The sequence below is a fragment of the Ambystoma mexicanum genome, chromosome 7p, assembly GCF_040938575.1.
Source record: "Ambystoma mexicanum isolate Mex_15411 chromosome 7p, UKY_AmexF1_1, whole genome shotgun sequence".
NCBI classification, from domain to species: domain Eukaryota; kingdom Metazoa; phylum Chordata; class Amphibia; order Caudata; family Ambystomatidae; genus Ambystoma; species Ambystoma mexicanum.
Window position 1 is genome coordinate 336,977,064 of NC_090939.1, and position 14,100 is coordinate 336,991,163.

General features: G+C 47.4%; 1 long non-coding RNA gene across 1 annotated transcript in view; it reads left to right on the forward strand.

The window, feature by feature from the left end:
* The window catches only part of LOC138526067 (uncharacterized), an 819,057-nt gene that overhangs the window by 587,589 nt on the left and 217,368 nt on the right, over nucleotides 1-14,100 (forward strand). The gene's annotated exons all lie outside the window — the stretch shown is intronic.

The window sequence follows — 14,100 nt, forward strand, 5'->3', positions numbered from 1 at the left end:
TGCTGAAAGTGACCATATTCCCATTATGCCTTATGCTAACATCTACCATGAGCTGTAGTTTAGGGAACATAAAAGCCACTAATGGGGACTTTGCCATAAACCCACAGGGAAATAAAATTTGATGGAACAAATCCAACCTAGAACGCGCAGCTATGGTATCTTGTTGACTGTTACCACCCTTTATTGCTCGGATTGATTTGGCACCAAGTGACCAAATGAAGGCCATCACACCTGGTTTTACCAAAGAGGTCCTTCAAATAAAAGAGTCCATTATAGTTCATCGTACATACAAGAGTGTTGTAGAATGACCCAACAGGAGCATTGATAAGAGGGTGAATTATGATCCGGCTATAGCAACTGCCAAATGACAGTTAAGAACGTAAATAAGTACTGTATTATAGCACCATATTAGGCCCCTATCACCAGGTCAAATAAGGTGCCATATTAGAATTGCTAAATTGCATATTGGAATGGCTGATCAAATATCATAACACTTGTAACCTGGAGAAATTGAGAGGGATTGCTCAGTTGGCTCTAGAAAAGGACAAAATCCATCTCTTATCAGTCCTGCGAGGCCATACACCTCAAGGACTCACTATAAACGGTGTTACTGAACCAGATATTAGTGCCATCACTAAGCATCTTAACTCCTTGTGTGCAGCTGGGCCTGATGGCATTTGTAATGCCCTAGTCAAAGATGCTCCTAGATTGTGGGCACACAGCCTGCATCTATTATTTTCTTACATTAGTAAAACAGGTATTACACCCAATTCTTGGTGTGAAAGCCATATATTGCCTGTCCATAAGAAATTTGGCGTCCAATTATAGATCGCTTGCCATGCTAGATGTACCCTCCAAGATTCTCGCAAAAGTGCTTCTTAGTGAAATAAACGCTTGGATTGATGCTAATAACATACTGCCCCTAACCAGATGGGTTTTATAAAAAACTCAAACACAGCACACAACCTGCTCATACTCATTTCTTCCGTTGAGTATGCCCGGAAGTGCAGGAAATCAGTGGTCTGTGCTGCCTTCATTTATTTCTCTGCAGCTTCCGATTCAGTGCTCCGTCATCGACTCTGGAAGAAATTGATAAAATGGAATATTCCACTGGGGCTATTGAAATTGCTGATGCTTCTTTATACAGACACCTCAGTAAAGATTAGGCTAGACATAGAAGGCAACCTGTCTGCCCTGATTCTAATTCACTGAGGCGTAAAACGGGGATGCATTGTCACAGCTACACTTTTCAATCTTTACCTTTCTGATCTTGGATTAGTGTTTACCAATTTGATAATATGTCCAGTAAAATTAGGACAGCATTTCACTAGTTGGCGTGCCTATGCCAACGACTTGGTCTTGTTAGATCATACTCCTAGAGAATTATGAAGTCAGATTGTAGCCTTAGGTATTCATGCAGAAGCAAATGGGCTATCTATCAATATTGATCAAAGTAAAATATTGACATTTGCTCCAGTAGTCCTGAAAAGGCGAAAGCTTGCCTGTATCCTTGATGGGGTGCAACTGGAAAATGTTTCATGCAATAAGTATTTAGAAATCCACCTGCAAAATATTCTGAGGTGAGATACCAATTGGTAGGAAACCAAAAGAAAATGTAACAAGGTGGTTAGTACCATCAGGCATTGAATAGGCAAGCAATGTGGAATTTTCATAGAAACAATTTAGCTGTTATATGAACCCAAAGTTTGGTCTATCTTCTTCTATGGAGTTGAGATATGGGGAAACAATTCCACACTCTTCAAACAATTTGAAGCATTGACTTTGGGTAAACCTTTTTGTATGCCGTTATCACTCTTGGTTGAGTATATGTACTAGGAATTTGGTATTGCTGGTATTGTGGCAGATGCAACTGTGAAATCCATCATGTTCTGCAATAAGGTGCTAAAATTGGAGTCTGATAGCATGATGGGGAATTTTGTATGTGCATTTTGCAAAATTTATAATTTTTATTCTATAGGAACAATCGGCCATTTGTTAACTCTTTGTGCAAAATGCAAGAGGGTTATTGTGGCCTCGTGCCTAATGGTGTAGTGCATGTAATTAAGGCATGTCTTAAACTCTGATTAGTACAGCATAGTAAAGAACAGCATCTTGTAAACCTATTATCTGGGGGTAATGGTTCTTCTTTTTCTGAAAACATCTCATTGCGCAATACAAGCCAACGTATTTTACTGCATATCCTAACAGTTCTATTGCCAGACAATACTTAAGACTGAAATTTAATAAAAGTATTGCACTGATAACGCAAGGCGCACAGTTGGGCATCCAGCGCAATGCGCGCCTCTGTAGGTTATGTCGTACCGGTGCAGTTGAAACACTTGGGCCCTCATTACGAGTTCGGCGGTAACCATGCCACTATTGGCGGCATGGCTGCCGCCGAAATCGCGTCGGGGTCCGGGTCCTCGGAATGAGGACTTACCGGCCCATTCCGAGTTCGGAAGGCCCGGTAATTCCTCCCTCCAAGGACCCGGACACGGTCCTTCCCCATTCCCATTTCGGCCCCCATAGGGCTGAATGGGAATGGGAGAGGGAACAAACAACGGTCCATTACGAGATGGCCCGTTGTTTGCTCCCTCTTCCCCTCGCGGGACCCGGTAAGCACGCCTGGTTTTCCCAGGCGTGCTTACCATGTCCCACGAGGGGAACTCGTAATGCGACAGTACGGGGTGAGCGGTGCCGGCACCTTTTATTGCGCCGTTCACTCCGTAATTAATAGAATTTGAAAGCTTACATATGCTAAGGACAAGCTATTTGAAGGCATACAATAATTGTATTAATCTTGACGATCCATCCTTAATATGGCCCAGGTTTTTAAATGGCAATGATTATAATTTGATATTTTACCTTGTTAAATGTGACTGGAAATGTGTGGAAAGTATACCTAGTTGCTTGTTGATTTTATGGATGTTATTTCAATGCTATATGTGATTTTTAAATACTGTGTTAATGTGATGTTATTTTATCATGAAGGTTTTATCATGTAATTGTATATTCTTTTTTAAAACGATTCATGAGCTGCTAATCTTGTCATGCCATGGAGCACTGATCAATTGCTCACCGAGTAGTTTAGTTACTGTATGTGTATATTGGACAATTGTGTAAATGTAATTTTTATTTTCTTGTTTTATCTGTTGCATATATAAAGCCATTTGGCCGATTGTTTATTAAAGTAACTAAATAAATAAATAAACATGCCACTTCAAAGTTGCACTTCCAGGATTAATTCCGCTTACAGTGTCAGCGATCGTACATGTTCATGGAAGAAGGAGGAGGAGGAGGATGGTGAGGGACAGGATTTTCTTTCCATGCACAACGGCTTTTGGGATTCCAGATGACAAGGTGTATGCATGGTGCAGATTCCCTCCCCATGTCCTCCTAGACCTGGTCAGGAAGTGGGAGGAAGTCCTTGCATCCCCTATCATCTGCTCCCATTCACTCTCACCCCTAGAGTAGGTGCTGACATCCCTACATTTCTTAGCTGCAGGCTCAATCCAGCCCACCTCTACCATTGTTGGGGGCATATCATAGGCCACGCAATCCCTGTGCATACACCAGGTATTGCTCTGCATTACATAATGTGTGCGTAGGCACATATACATGCCACACTCACTGCAGACAAGGCACAGAGTGTGGCAGGAGTTCTATGCCATAACACACTTCCCAAATTTACTGGGAGCCATTGATTGCACGTATGTTGCGCTTAAGCTCCCCCAAGAGACCAAGGATATGTACCACAACCAGAAGCATTGGCATTCATTGAGACACAAAGTGAGTTATCAAGCATGTGAATGCAAATATCCCCGCTAGCATACATCATAGCTTAATTTACCGGTGTTCACCACTATACCAGGCCCTGCCATCGGGAACCCAACAAAACACAGGAGAAAAACACAAGTAGAAATGCACAGCATATAATGTAAGCAAGAACACACACTATTGAGGACTTCCCTGGCCACTCTAGGCATGTTTATCATAAAACACAGGTGGAGTTGGTACTCCATTCCCTGCCAAGAACACCGCTCATAAAATTCATCTACATAGGAATAGTCATACAGACTGAGAAAAGTTCAAATTAAGTTCAAGAAAGATGCCCATCTCACCTCAGCTATTTTTCCTTGAGAGTTTGCTCCAGCTGTTATCAGACGCCCCCTCCCCTGATTAACCTGCCTCAAATGTGGTCGCCCGTTTGGCTGGCCAGCAGCGGGTCTGGGGCATCCTGCTCGGGTCCCTGACCCTCCCTGGATAGAAAGACACAAATGTACCCTTGCCGCATCTCTTCGTCCCTCACCCCTGTGTGCCTGGATTGCATATGGGTCAGCTCTGAACCCTGACCAGCGGGTCCTGCTCTCCCTTAACCAGGGGCCACATGGACCTTCCTCCCCAGGACCGTTGGAATGCATTGCGCTACCAGATGACCGGCCTCCTCTGGAAATCCAGATGGCTGTCAATTTCAAAATTCCATTTCAATTTGGGTCCAGAAGGAGGCAGGACACTTATGGCAAGAATTCAACCTCTGTTACATGATACAGGAACACAATGTGTAAGGAACCTGTCTATGCCCCACTTGGTTCTCGCTGTCCCACTAGTTAATTGAAGTGAAAAAACTGTGCCGGTATACACTACCAGCTCAAAACCAACCATGTGGTGCCCTTAACAGTAGTACTGGAGCACCCTGAGTGATGCTGTGGAGTCGGTCTTCTGTACCCCAAATTTTCTGCACACACCACTGAACGTGTATGCAGTGTTGGGGTATCCTTCCCCATGTGCCATTACTGAGTGAATCTTGGTGTGTTGCTACATCCATTCTTAGCGAGGTGGTCACATTCAGCATCTACCCACATCTGTTCTCAGGCCTTACCTGTTAAAGTACTGCCCCAGCATGGGGCAGCACTCAATTGTATTGAAACATCCATGACCCTTAGCTTTGAGCACCATATTAGGCCAGATGTTCAATGTGTTCTACAGATCACACATACAAATTGCAGCTAGCTGAATTTGTCATTGATTTGTGAGCTGAATGATCCACTAGCAAGCATCACAGACAACTTGCACTGATCCAGATGTCAGCTAGAACCTGCTGGTTCAGAAGAGGTTAGGTGAATGCAGTGCCAGCTCTCCTACCTGCATGGCGAGATAGACCCCTGCCCTTTTCAACATCCAAATTTGGGAGTTCAACAAGACCACTGTGGAACACAACAAATGTGTTTCTGGTGCACTGCCATCTAAATCTGCTTGCTTGCCTTTGTGGAAGCATGACGGGCCTTCACATGGCGAAAGTGGCCAGGGCTGGGGCAGATATATGTGTGCCTTGTGCAAGGCCACCAGCACCATCACAAGATCCAACTCTGGCCAATTGCAAGTACAGCAATTGTAACATATGCATGTGGGCCTGGACTCACCATGGCTGCTGTCACCAGACCTGCCACCCAATGATTCCCTATTAAATGATGTGAACTGAACACATTCCATTCACAGGGAATCAAAAGAATCATGTGACGTTGATTAGTCACTACCTCCCCAAATTGGGAGTGGCCAATTAGCATGCCTGCTACCTTCCCTGGATTTGGTGGCTGTCTGTAAGGCTCACTCAATTGAATTGAAACATCCCTCACCCTTACCTTTGAGCACCATGTTAGGCCAGAAAGTTGACTGACCAGACTTCACTATGTATGTCTGCCATCGGGGTGAGGTGCAAACTGACCAAGTGTATCTACAGTCACTGAGGCAGACATGAAATGCCATATTGTTCTAAATCTGATTAACACATGCAGCCCAGGAGGTCAGCATCTGCTGGCATGTATTAGCTGTACATCCACCAAGGAAATCAATGTAACTGAGCCATCCATCAAAGGGTACATCATTAACTCAATGATCCATTTGTACTGTCAGCATACTAGGCATGTGTACAAACAGGTGTATGGCTCACTCATTCAGACAAGCATATACCACTGGCTGAATCCTCACAGCAGCTGCACCTGACTGAGCACAGCAATGGGGTGCCTAACATCCTGTTTGGGCTGATATGCATGACCTTATGGACTTCTTTGCGATAGAAGCAAGAAAGCATGCAAAGCCCCAACACTTTGGAGTGAACTGGTCAACCACATGTGCACCGGCAGGCCAGACTACACTGGGGGTGGTGTAGGAAGGGGGGAGAGTGGCCTCAGGCACCACTGGCAGTGGGAGGGTCACGCCACACGCCACCAGCAGTGTTGTGACAGTGGGGTTGGTATCCCACAGAATAGTTGCTATGAACTGCTGAACATTCGTGCTCAGTGGTGATGGCTGAACAGCATGGCAGAGAGTGCCTGCACTGGGGCAAACAACACCCAATCCTGTCCACTCAGAACTGGCCACTAGTGAGCTTTCAGGATGCTCAGCCTCTGCTCTGCCTGTAGGGGAAGACACCCCTGTAAGGGGGCTCACCCAAGGGGGCATTCCCTTGACACAGTCCCAAGGCAGTTGGAATCTATTACCTAACTACGGCCATGAATGTGGGAGGCACACCAGAATTGGGAAGTTTGTGTGGGTGCCCTCAGACAGAGCGACAGTTCAGGACCAGGGATCAACCAACATAAGGTGGGTGTGCTGCATAGACAGGTGGACTGTGTCCCCCTCTGACAATAGCAGCAAGGTCACTTCAAAGAGTGTGAGCACAAATGAATACACCAAAATGTGAACTCAGGAACAGAGTAATCACTGCTAGTGAAGTAAACACATTTCCACCAGAGTGCATTATGCACTCTGGACACAGGGGTCATTCTGCCCTGGGATGCAGGCACAAGGCGGGGTATGGATGGCAGGCTTACAAGTTGGGCACACCCACTGTCAGGTTGCCCAGGATCCTGTGGGGCACCCTTGGATACAGGGAAGGGAAAGGTATACAAAGGGATGAGTGGAAGGGCTGGGCAGTGAAAGTACAAGTGGGGGAGCTGATGGGTAGGATGAAAGAGGGCAAGGGGGAATGGGAGAGAGGAGACAGAGAGGAGACAGCGGGAAGAATGGGCTGGAGGGGCGTGGAGAGAGAGAGAGTGGAAGTGGGCTTGGGGAAGGAAAGTGCCAGGTTTTGAGTGCCTTCCAAATGTTCAGGTAGTCCTCCATTTGGCGGATGCTGAGTGGGAGGGAGATTCCGAGTGTGTGAGAATGTACAGAGAAAGAGGTACCTCTAATTTGATTGGAATTGAAGGAAGGGATCAGACGGAGGAGTGCCGAGTCTGATATGAATATTCAGTTGTGCTGGTAGCCTGTGAGTCAGTATTGGAGGAATTAAAGGCACATCTCGTGGAGGGCAGAGTTGGTGATACAAATGGACATGAAAGTGGTGCGTTGGACAATGGGAAGCCAGTGGAGCACCTGTAGTGCATGAGTCATCTCTTCCCCCGGTGTGAGTTCAAGGATGAGGCAGGCTGCGCTGTACTGGGTCTGTTGTAGCTTTATTATAATAAACAGGGACGCCCACATAAATGGAATCAGAAGAGTCTATGCGGTAGAGGATGACATTGCCGCGACTATGTAACTGTGTGAGGATAGGGTAGGCAAGAGAAAGATGATCAAAGGATGCTTAGGTGTAGATGAAAGGATCTACAAGCAGAGTAAATGTGGGGAGAGTGTTCTGTCAGTATCCATGGTGTATCCCATGTTCTGTACTGAGCCGAATGTTGTTCGAGTGGGGAGTGGGATTTGGGGTGCACAGCCAGGGTTTGGGTTGGTGGAAGAGTGCTACATTACTACAAATCAGGATTCCACATTCACCAAGATTTAGGAGTAGATGGTAAACTGTCAGGCAGTGTTTGAAATCTGTCTGTCCTGAGGTGAGATCAGGATGTGGATTAGCTGGAGGTTTGGGGGTCTTGGAAGAATCTGGGTGTCATCTGCGGAGTTGAAGCAGGACAGGTCATGTGAGCGTATAAGGGTGGGGAGGCGGCTCAGATACGGGTTGAAGAGTAGGGTGGATAGGGAGAACCCTGCAGGATCCCATTGAAGATAGGGGGGGCAGTTAGCAGGAAGACGATTTGTGAGGTAAGAGGTGAACCACCTTAACGCAGAGTCCATGATGCTTAGAGAGTTAAGTCTGTCGATGAGGATGCTCTTGTCATGGGTCAATCATGATCCGTGCAGCATAGCCTCCTGAGACTGCTCTCCTTTGTGGAAGTGCAACCAGAAACACATGTCCATACATGGATTATCATGGAGACATGCAAACACACAGACATGTGACCCAACTTCAGTGACAGTCACCATCAGTAAATCACATGATCCATGCAAACCCTACATATGCCACTGCATGCCACTAGTGGGGTGCAAACATCACCAGTTTGAACATGATTGACAGTACACAACCTTACCTGTCGGCAGAGCTGTTCTGCTGTGATTCCATCACCACCTCCACCTAGCACTGTGCCGCCACATTGGGCCATGGACAGCCAGTGCCCAGCAGAGGGTACAGGACTAGGGTGGAAAAGGGGTGCTGGGTAGACCTGTCAGGGAGTGCAGGTACTGGATTAGGCAAGATACAACATTAACATTGGATTGGACTAGCTAAAGGAGTCATTCAGGTGTACATCAATGTCAATTGCAATCTGCAACTGTATGTGTGAGATTTCTGCAGTCTACTTAACCATGGCATTTGACTCCTCTGCACATGGCTGCATGTCCAGTCTGCCACTCAGGAAGGCCTCAGGGGGCAATGGCATATCAATCAAGATGACAAAAAGAGTAGGTGTCCAGTATGGACCGGGATAACAAATAATATGTCCAGTCTGGGGCTGGGGGTGTCCACTTAAAAATAAAAACCTTAAAGATCACCCCCTCCATGATCTCATAGACATCAGGGCACAGGTAGTAGAGGTGGCATGGGTGGTCTGGGACTGCCATACAGTGGTAGATCATCAGTGGGTGGTGGGGCTGGTGGTGTTGCATCCTGTCCATGCAATGCCAACTCCAGCTCTTCATTGAGCAGGGCTACTCATGATACAGATGCATGCCTGAGTAACCCAATGGCTGAGAGATCACAATGAACTTCCTTTCGAGTGGTCACAGAGTCCACATGTGCACTCACTCGTGATGCCAGGAGAGCATGAGCCTTAGGATGTCCATCTCCTTGTGGATATGAGATCTTGCAGCCAAAAAGCTCATCATGCTGTGAAGCCCTGAAGCTCTCCATCTCACAGCAATGGGAGGTTCAAGACTCCACATATCCAGCTGCAGGCCTTTTTTTCTGTACCACCTCATCTCGATGCAGGGAATCCTGCAGAGGTGCCAGATCAGAGTGCTGGCTTTTGATGTTGGCCTCCATGCCTAGCTTGTGGGAGAGACTTGAGGACTGCATTTGATCATGCAGTGTACTCATCAGGCTGTCCATCAACTGCTGCTGATGATCCAGAGAGGCTATATGCTGTGCATTGTGTGCAGCTGGTGAGATGTTCTCAGTCTGGCGATGGATGTCCCTGGCCATCTCCTGCATGTCCTTGCATGCCGGATGGTCTCACGCAGAATCTGCTGCTTCCACTGTGACCATCCATCATGCACACGTCCACCACGTGTGCGGGGCTGACAGTGGTGGGATGCCAGGGTCCAGGCGCATTGCAGTGGGATCCCTGTTCTTGGCAGCAGGTCTGCAACCCTCCATTGGACAACAGCCCCAGCTGCTGATTCCAACACAGGAAACTGCAATCTTGCCGTCTTAACCACCGTAGACGTGGGGCATCCACAGACAGGACCCTTGACTCCTGGCTCACATACTTGGACTCAACAAACCCTTCCAGCTGCACACTGGGGCACCTTCCATGTCCTCCACATCTGAATCAAAAGCTTCAGGTGAAGAGTATGAAGATTCAGAAGAGTTGGCAATGAGACCGAGGAGGGCCTGCAGCACCTGGGGATTCTCGCGAGGCATGACACCCCACCCTCCACTTGTGGTCTGTCATGTGCCCTCCTCCTCTTCCTCCTTAATATTTGCATCTGCTTCATCATCACCTGTACAAAGACCGACAACAACATTCTGAGGCATGAGTACCTGCCAGAACATTGGTATGGTATGGTATGGTAATGTTTTTCTGCAAAGCGCCTGTACACAAGGCAGGTGTTTCAAAGCGTCAAGGAGGAGGGAACAAGGGGAGAGAACAACAGTAATTTAGAGTCCTTGAGTTTATGAATGATACATGTCTGCACAGGCAAAGTATGTGCATATAATATAATTAATAATATAAATAACAACAAATAGGTCTTACGTAATTCTGCAGTTTTGTTCAAGGGCATTCCACCATGCACGGACGGGAGACAGATGGGCAATCTTCAAGGCATGGTGCATCCAGATTGTGCAGTGTGCAGTCGGTACAGGAGAGGGGAGAGGGTGTTGGGGGTTGTGGGGGTGGAGGGAGGACAAGTGCAATGGGAGGAACCCAAGTGCGCCCAGTTAGACAGGAAGTGGGTAAGTGCTGAGAGGTGCCACTCTCTTGGATCAACAGACCAAATGCAGTAGCAATGTGGCAAGTGCAGGCCCAGAGGCAAGTGCAAGAGAGAGAGAGAGAGAGAGAGAGAGAGAGAGAGAGAGAGAGAGAGAGAGGGAGAGGTAAAACGGGTAGAGAGAGAAGGAAGAGGAGAAGAGGAATGTCTTAAGGATTTTCTGGAACTTAAGGAGATCAGGCTCAAGGTGGAGGGCGGCAGGAAGGCTGTTTCAGAGGTAGGCCCCTGCTGAGGATAAAGATCCCCCTCCAAATCGCTTGGAAAACCGGCACAGTCGCAGAAGGTTGGAGGTAGATGAGTGGAGGGCTCAGGAGGGACAGTATTTAGGTAGGCATCATTGCAGATAGGTAGGTCTCAGGCCCCAGAATGCCTTGTGGAGAATGTAGAGGTTCTTGAACTTGATCCTTGCAGCCTCGAGGGGCCGGTGGAGGGATTTCAGCGCCTGGAGAGATGCGGTCCTTGGGCTTGAGGACAAAGATAAGTCTTGCGGTTCTGTTCTGGATGAGTTGCAGAGGGTGTAAGGCAGAGGCAGGGATGTTGAGAAAGAGGCTGTTGCAGTAGTCCAGCCTAGTGAGAACCAGGGCTCTGGAAACAATGAGCTGCTGGCGGAAGGTGAGAAAGGGAAGAGTACCTCTAAGAAGGTGCAGTTGGTAGTTGTTTTTTTTTTAGAGATGTCCAAAATGTGATTGTAGAAGGAGAGAGTGGCGTTGAAGATGACCCCAAGGCGTATTGCTTTATAGGTGGGTGCAGGAGCAGGGCCAAGGCAGGCCAGCCAGAGTGAGAGTGGGAAAGTGGGAGCATTAGTCCCAATACGAACGATCTCTGTCTTACTGGTGTTGAGGCAGGGGTCATTTGCAGCATACCATGACTGAAATGCAGACAGACAATCAGATATGAGCGAGGAAGAAGAGGTGGCTGAGGGTAGCCTGAAGGAGAGTTGTGTGTCATCAGCATAACACTGGGAGTTAGAGGTGAAAGTGGCAATCACACGTGCCAGGGCAGCCATGTTGACATTGAAGAACCAGGGGGATAGGTAAGAACCCTGGCGAAAGCCGCAGGTTGAAAGAGTGATAGTCGAGAGGAAGGACCCAAGTTCCACCTGTGATGGGCAGTCGGAAAGGGAGTGGGTTAACCACGCCAGAGCCTGACCTGTGATTCCCAGGGTGTCTTGGAGATGTACGATCAGGATGTTGTGGTTTACCACGTCAAAGGCAGAGGAGAGGTCACAAAGAATGAGGACAGAGTGTTAGTGCCAAGATTTGAGAGCAGGTCTTCACGGGTGTTCAGATGAGCAGTTTCAGTGCCTCTGGATGCTCTAAAGCCAAACTGATGGTTGTGGAGGAAACCAGCAGATTCAGTGTGGAGTGAGAGTTGAGTGATAGATAGTTTCTCCAGGAGTTTGCAGAGGAAAGGAGTGATAGAGATAGGGCGGTAGTTTGCCAGAATGGAGGGGTCGGCAGAGTGTTTCTTAAGCAGAGGGTGCACAAGGGATTGACTAATAGAAGTTGGGAAAACTCCAGTGGCAGAATAGAGATTTCAGAGATTAGCCAACGCTGGGGCGAGAGAGTCAATGTTGTCTGTAATGGTTTTGGAGGGGCAGGGGTCATCTGTTTGGATGAGGCCTTCATAGACCGGACTTGTCTGGTGACCACATCAGGTGTAATGGGGGTGAGGGAAGATAGGAACAGTGGTGGAGAGGCCAAGGGGACTCCAGAGGTGTTGGTGTTGGATGTGCTGTGGAAGTGAGAGAGGAAAAGATGTCTTGGGTTTTTGTTGTGAAGTGTGCAGCTAGGGCCGAGCAAAGTTCCTTGGGGGGGGGGGGGTGTGACAGAAGAGGAGGCTGCTGTAAGATTGGCCAGTTCCTTGCAGACTTTGATAAGTTTGGCTGTGTTGTTTGATGCCACTGAGATCCAGGCTTGAATAATAACTCTTTTCTTGGTGTGGATGCAGAGTCAATATTGCCTTTTAAGGAGGTGGCAGGCCAGTTTATCAGAGGGTCCACCTGATGCATTCTTCTTCCGCTCAGCTGCCCTATACTTGCGTTCAAAGATAGCCAGATTAGATTTGTACCAACAGCTGCACTTTTTGGAAGGCTCAGTCGGACCCTCATGACAGGGGCAAGAGTATCAAGGGTGGTATAATTAGTGAAATTGAAGGTATGAGGGCCCTGTCAGGGGGGCAGTCAACTGCAGGAGTAGGAGGCGGAGAGTAGGTGGAGGCAAAGGCAGTCACTGTCACTCTTTTCATGGGTCTGGTGACTTTGAGACCAAGTGTCCACACAGGGTGTGCCGGTGCAAGGTAGAGGTGAGCTTCAAGCGTCCGGACCACACTTATCGCTAGCCATCCCTGACAAATACTCTATCCTCAGAGCTGATAGATCTAACGCTAGAGGTGGAGGCAAAGCAATCATCTCCAAATCCTCCCTAGACCTCAGATCAGCCTCTACAGTATCTCTCATCACTGAAAACTCCAAACCTTCAGCACAAATCATAATACTCAGGGACTTCAACTTTGGTTATCAGGACCCGAACGATGCACATGCTGCATCTCTAGCTAATGTCCTAACAGAACATGACTTCACACAACTCAATGCACTCCCCACCCACCAAAAGGGCAGAACCCTTGACTGGGTAGCAACTTACAATTGCAACACAATCTGCAAGGACCCCCAACCTCTGGCATGGACTGATCATCACATGATTCCTTTTGAGGTCAACATTAATCAGGTACTGCCTAATAAATACCCCCCCGGCACCAGCCTGTCCCACCAGGAACAAATGCAACATTACTGCTGAAGCCGTACTACCCCTGGTCCTACCCACCCTCAACGCTCTTTCCCCGCCAACGCTGACTTAAACCTGCTGATTGACACCTTCAATGACTCCATGGCTAAGGCAATGGATACCGTTGCCCCCCTGAAACTACGTAAAGACAAACCTAAAGCTCATCTGAACTCGTGGTACACCCCTGAGCTCAAATTACTCAGAAAAAAGAAAGCCAAGGCACAACTCACATGGAAGACTAACCCCTCTGTGGAAAATAAATCCAACCTCACAAACCTATCCTCATTATACAAAAGTGAGATAATTTGCACCAAAAAAGATGTATACAACACCAGGATTACTCAGGCAGGATCCTCCACTAAATAATTATTTAAAATTTTGAAGGAATTAGAAAACCCTACTTCACCTCCAGACACCTGTTTGAAAGACAAATCCTGGTGCACCAGCATCCAAAACGCCCTTAACAAAAAAATTACAGGACTCCAAACCAAAATAGAGGACAAACGCCAACAACTCTCCAATAGCAAGGTCACCAACTCTAGCCTACCCACGCCCAACAACACAAGTTCGGGATTCACATTTAAGAAAGTTACCACTACGGAAGTTCAAAAAATCATCACCTCCCTAAAACCCTCGAACTGCAAAGGAGACAGTTGTCCCGCCCAAATCATAAAAGACGCAGCTAGAGAGCTCTCCCCCTTCATCACGAAACTTATCAACCTATCCTTCACCAATAATTCCATCCCCAGCAACCTAAAACAATCATGGGTTCTCCCACTCTTGAAAAAACAATCCCTAGACCAGCTATACCCACCAACTACAGGCCCATCAC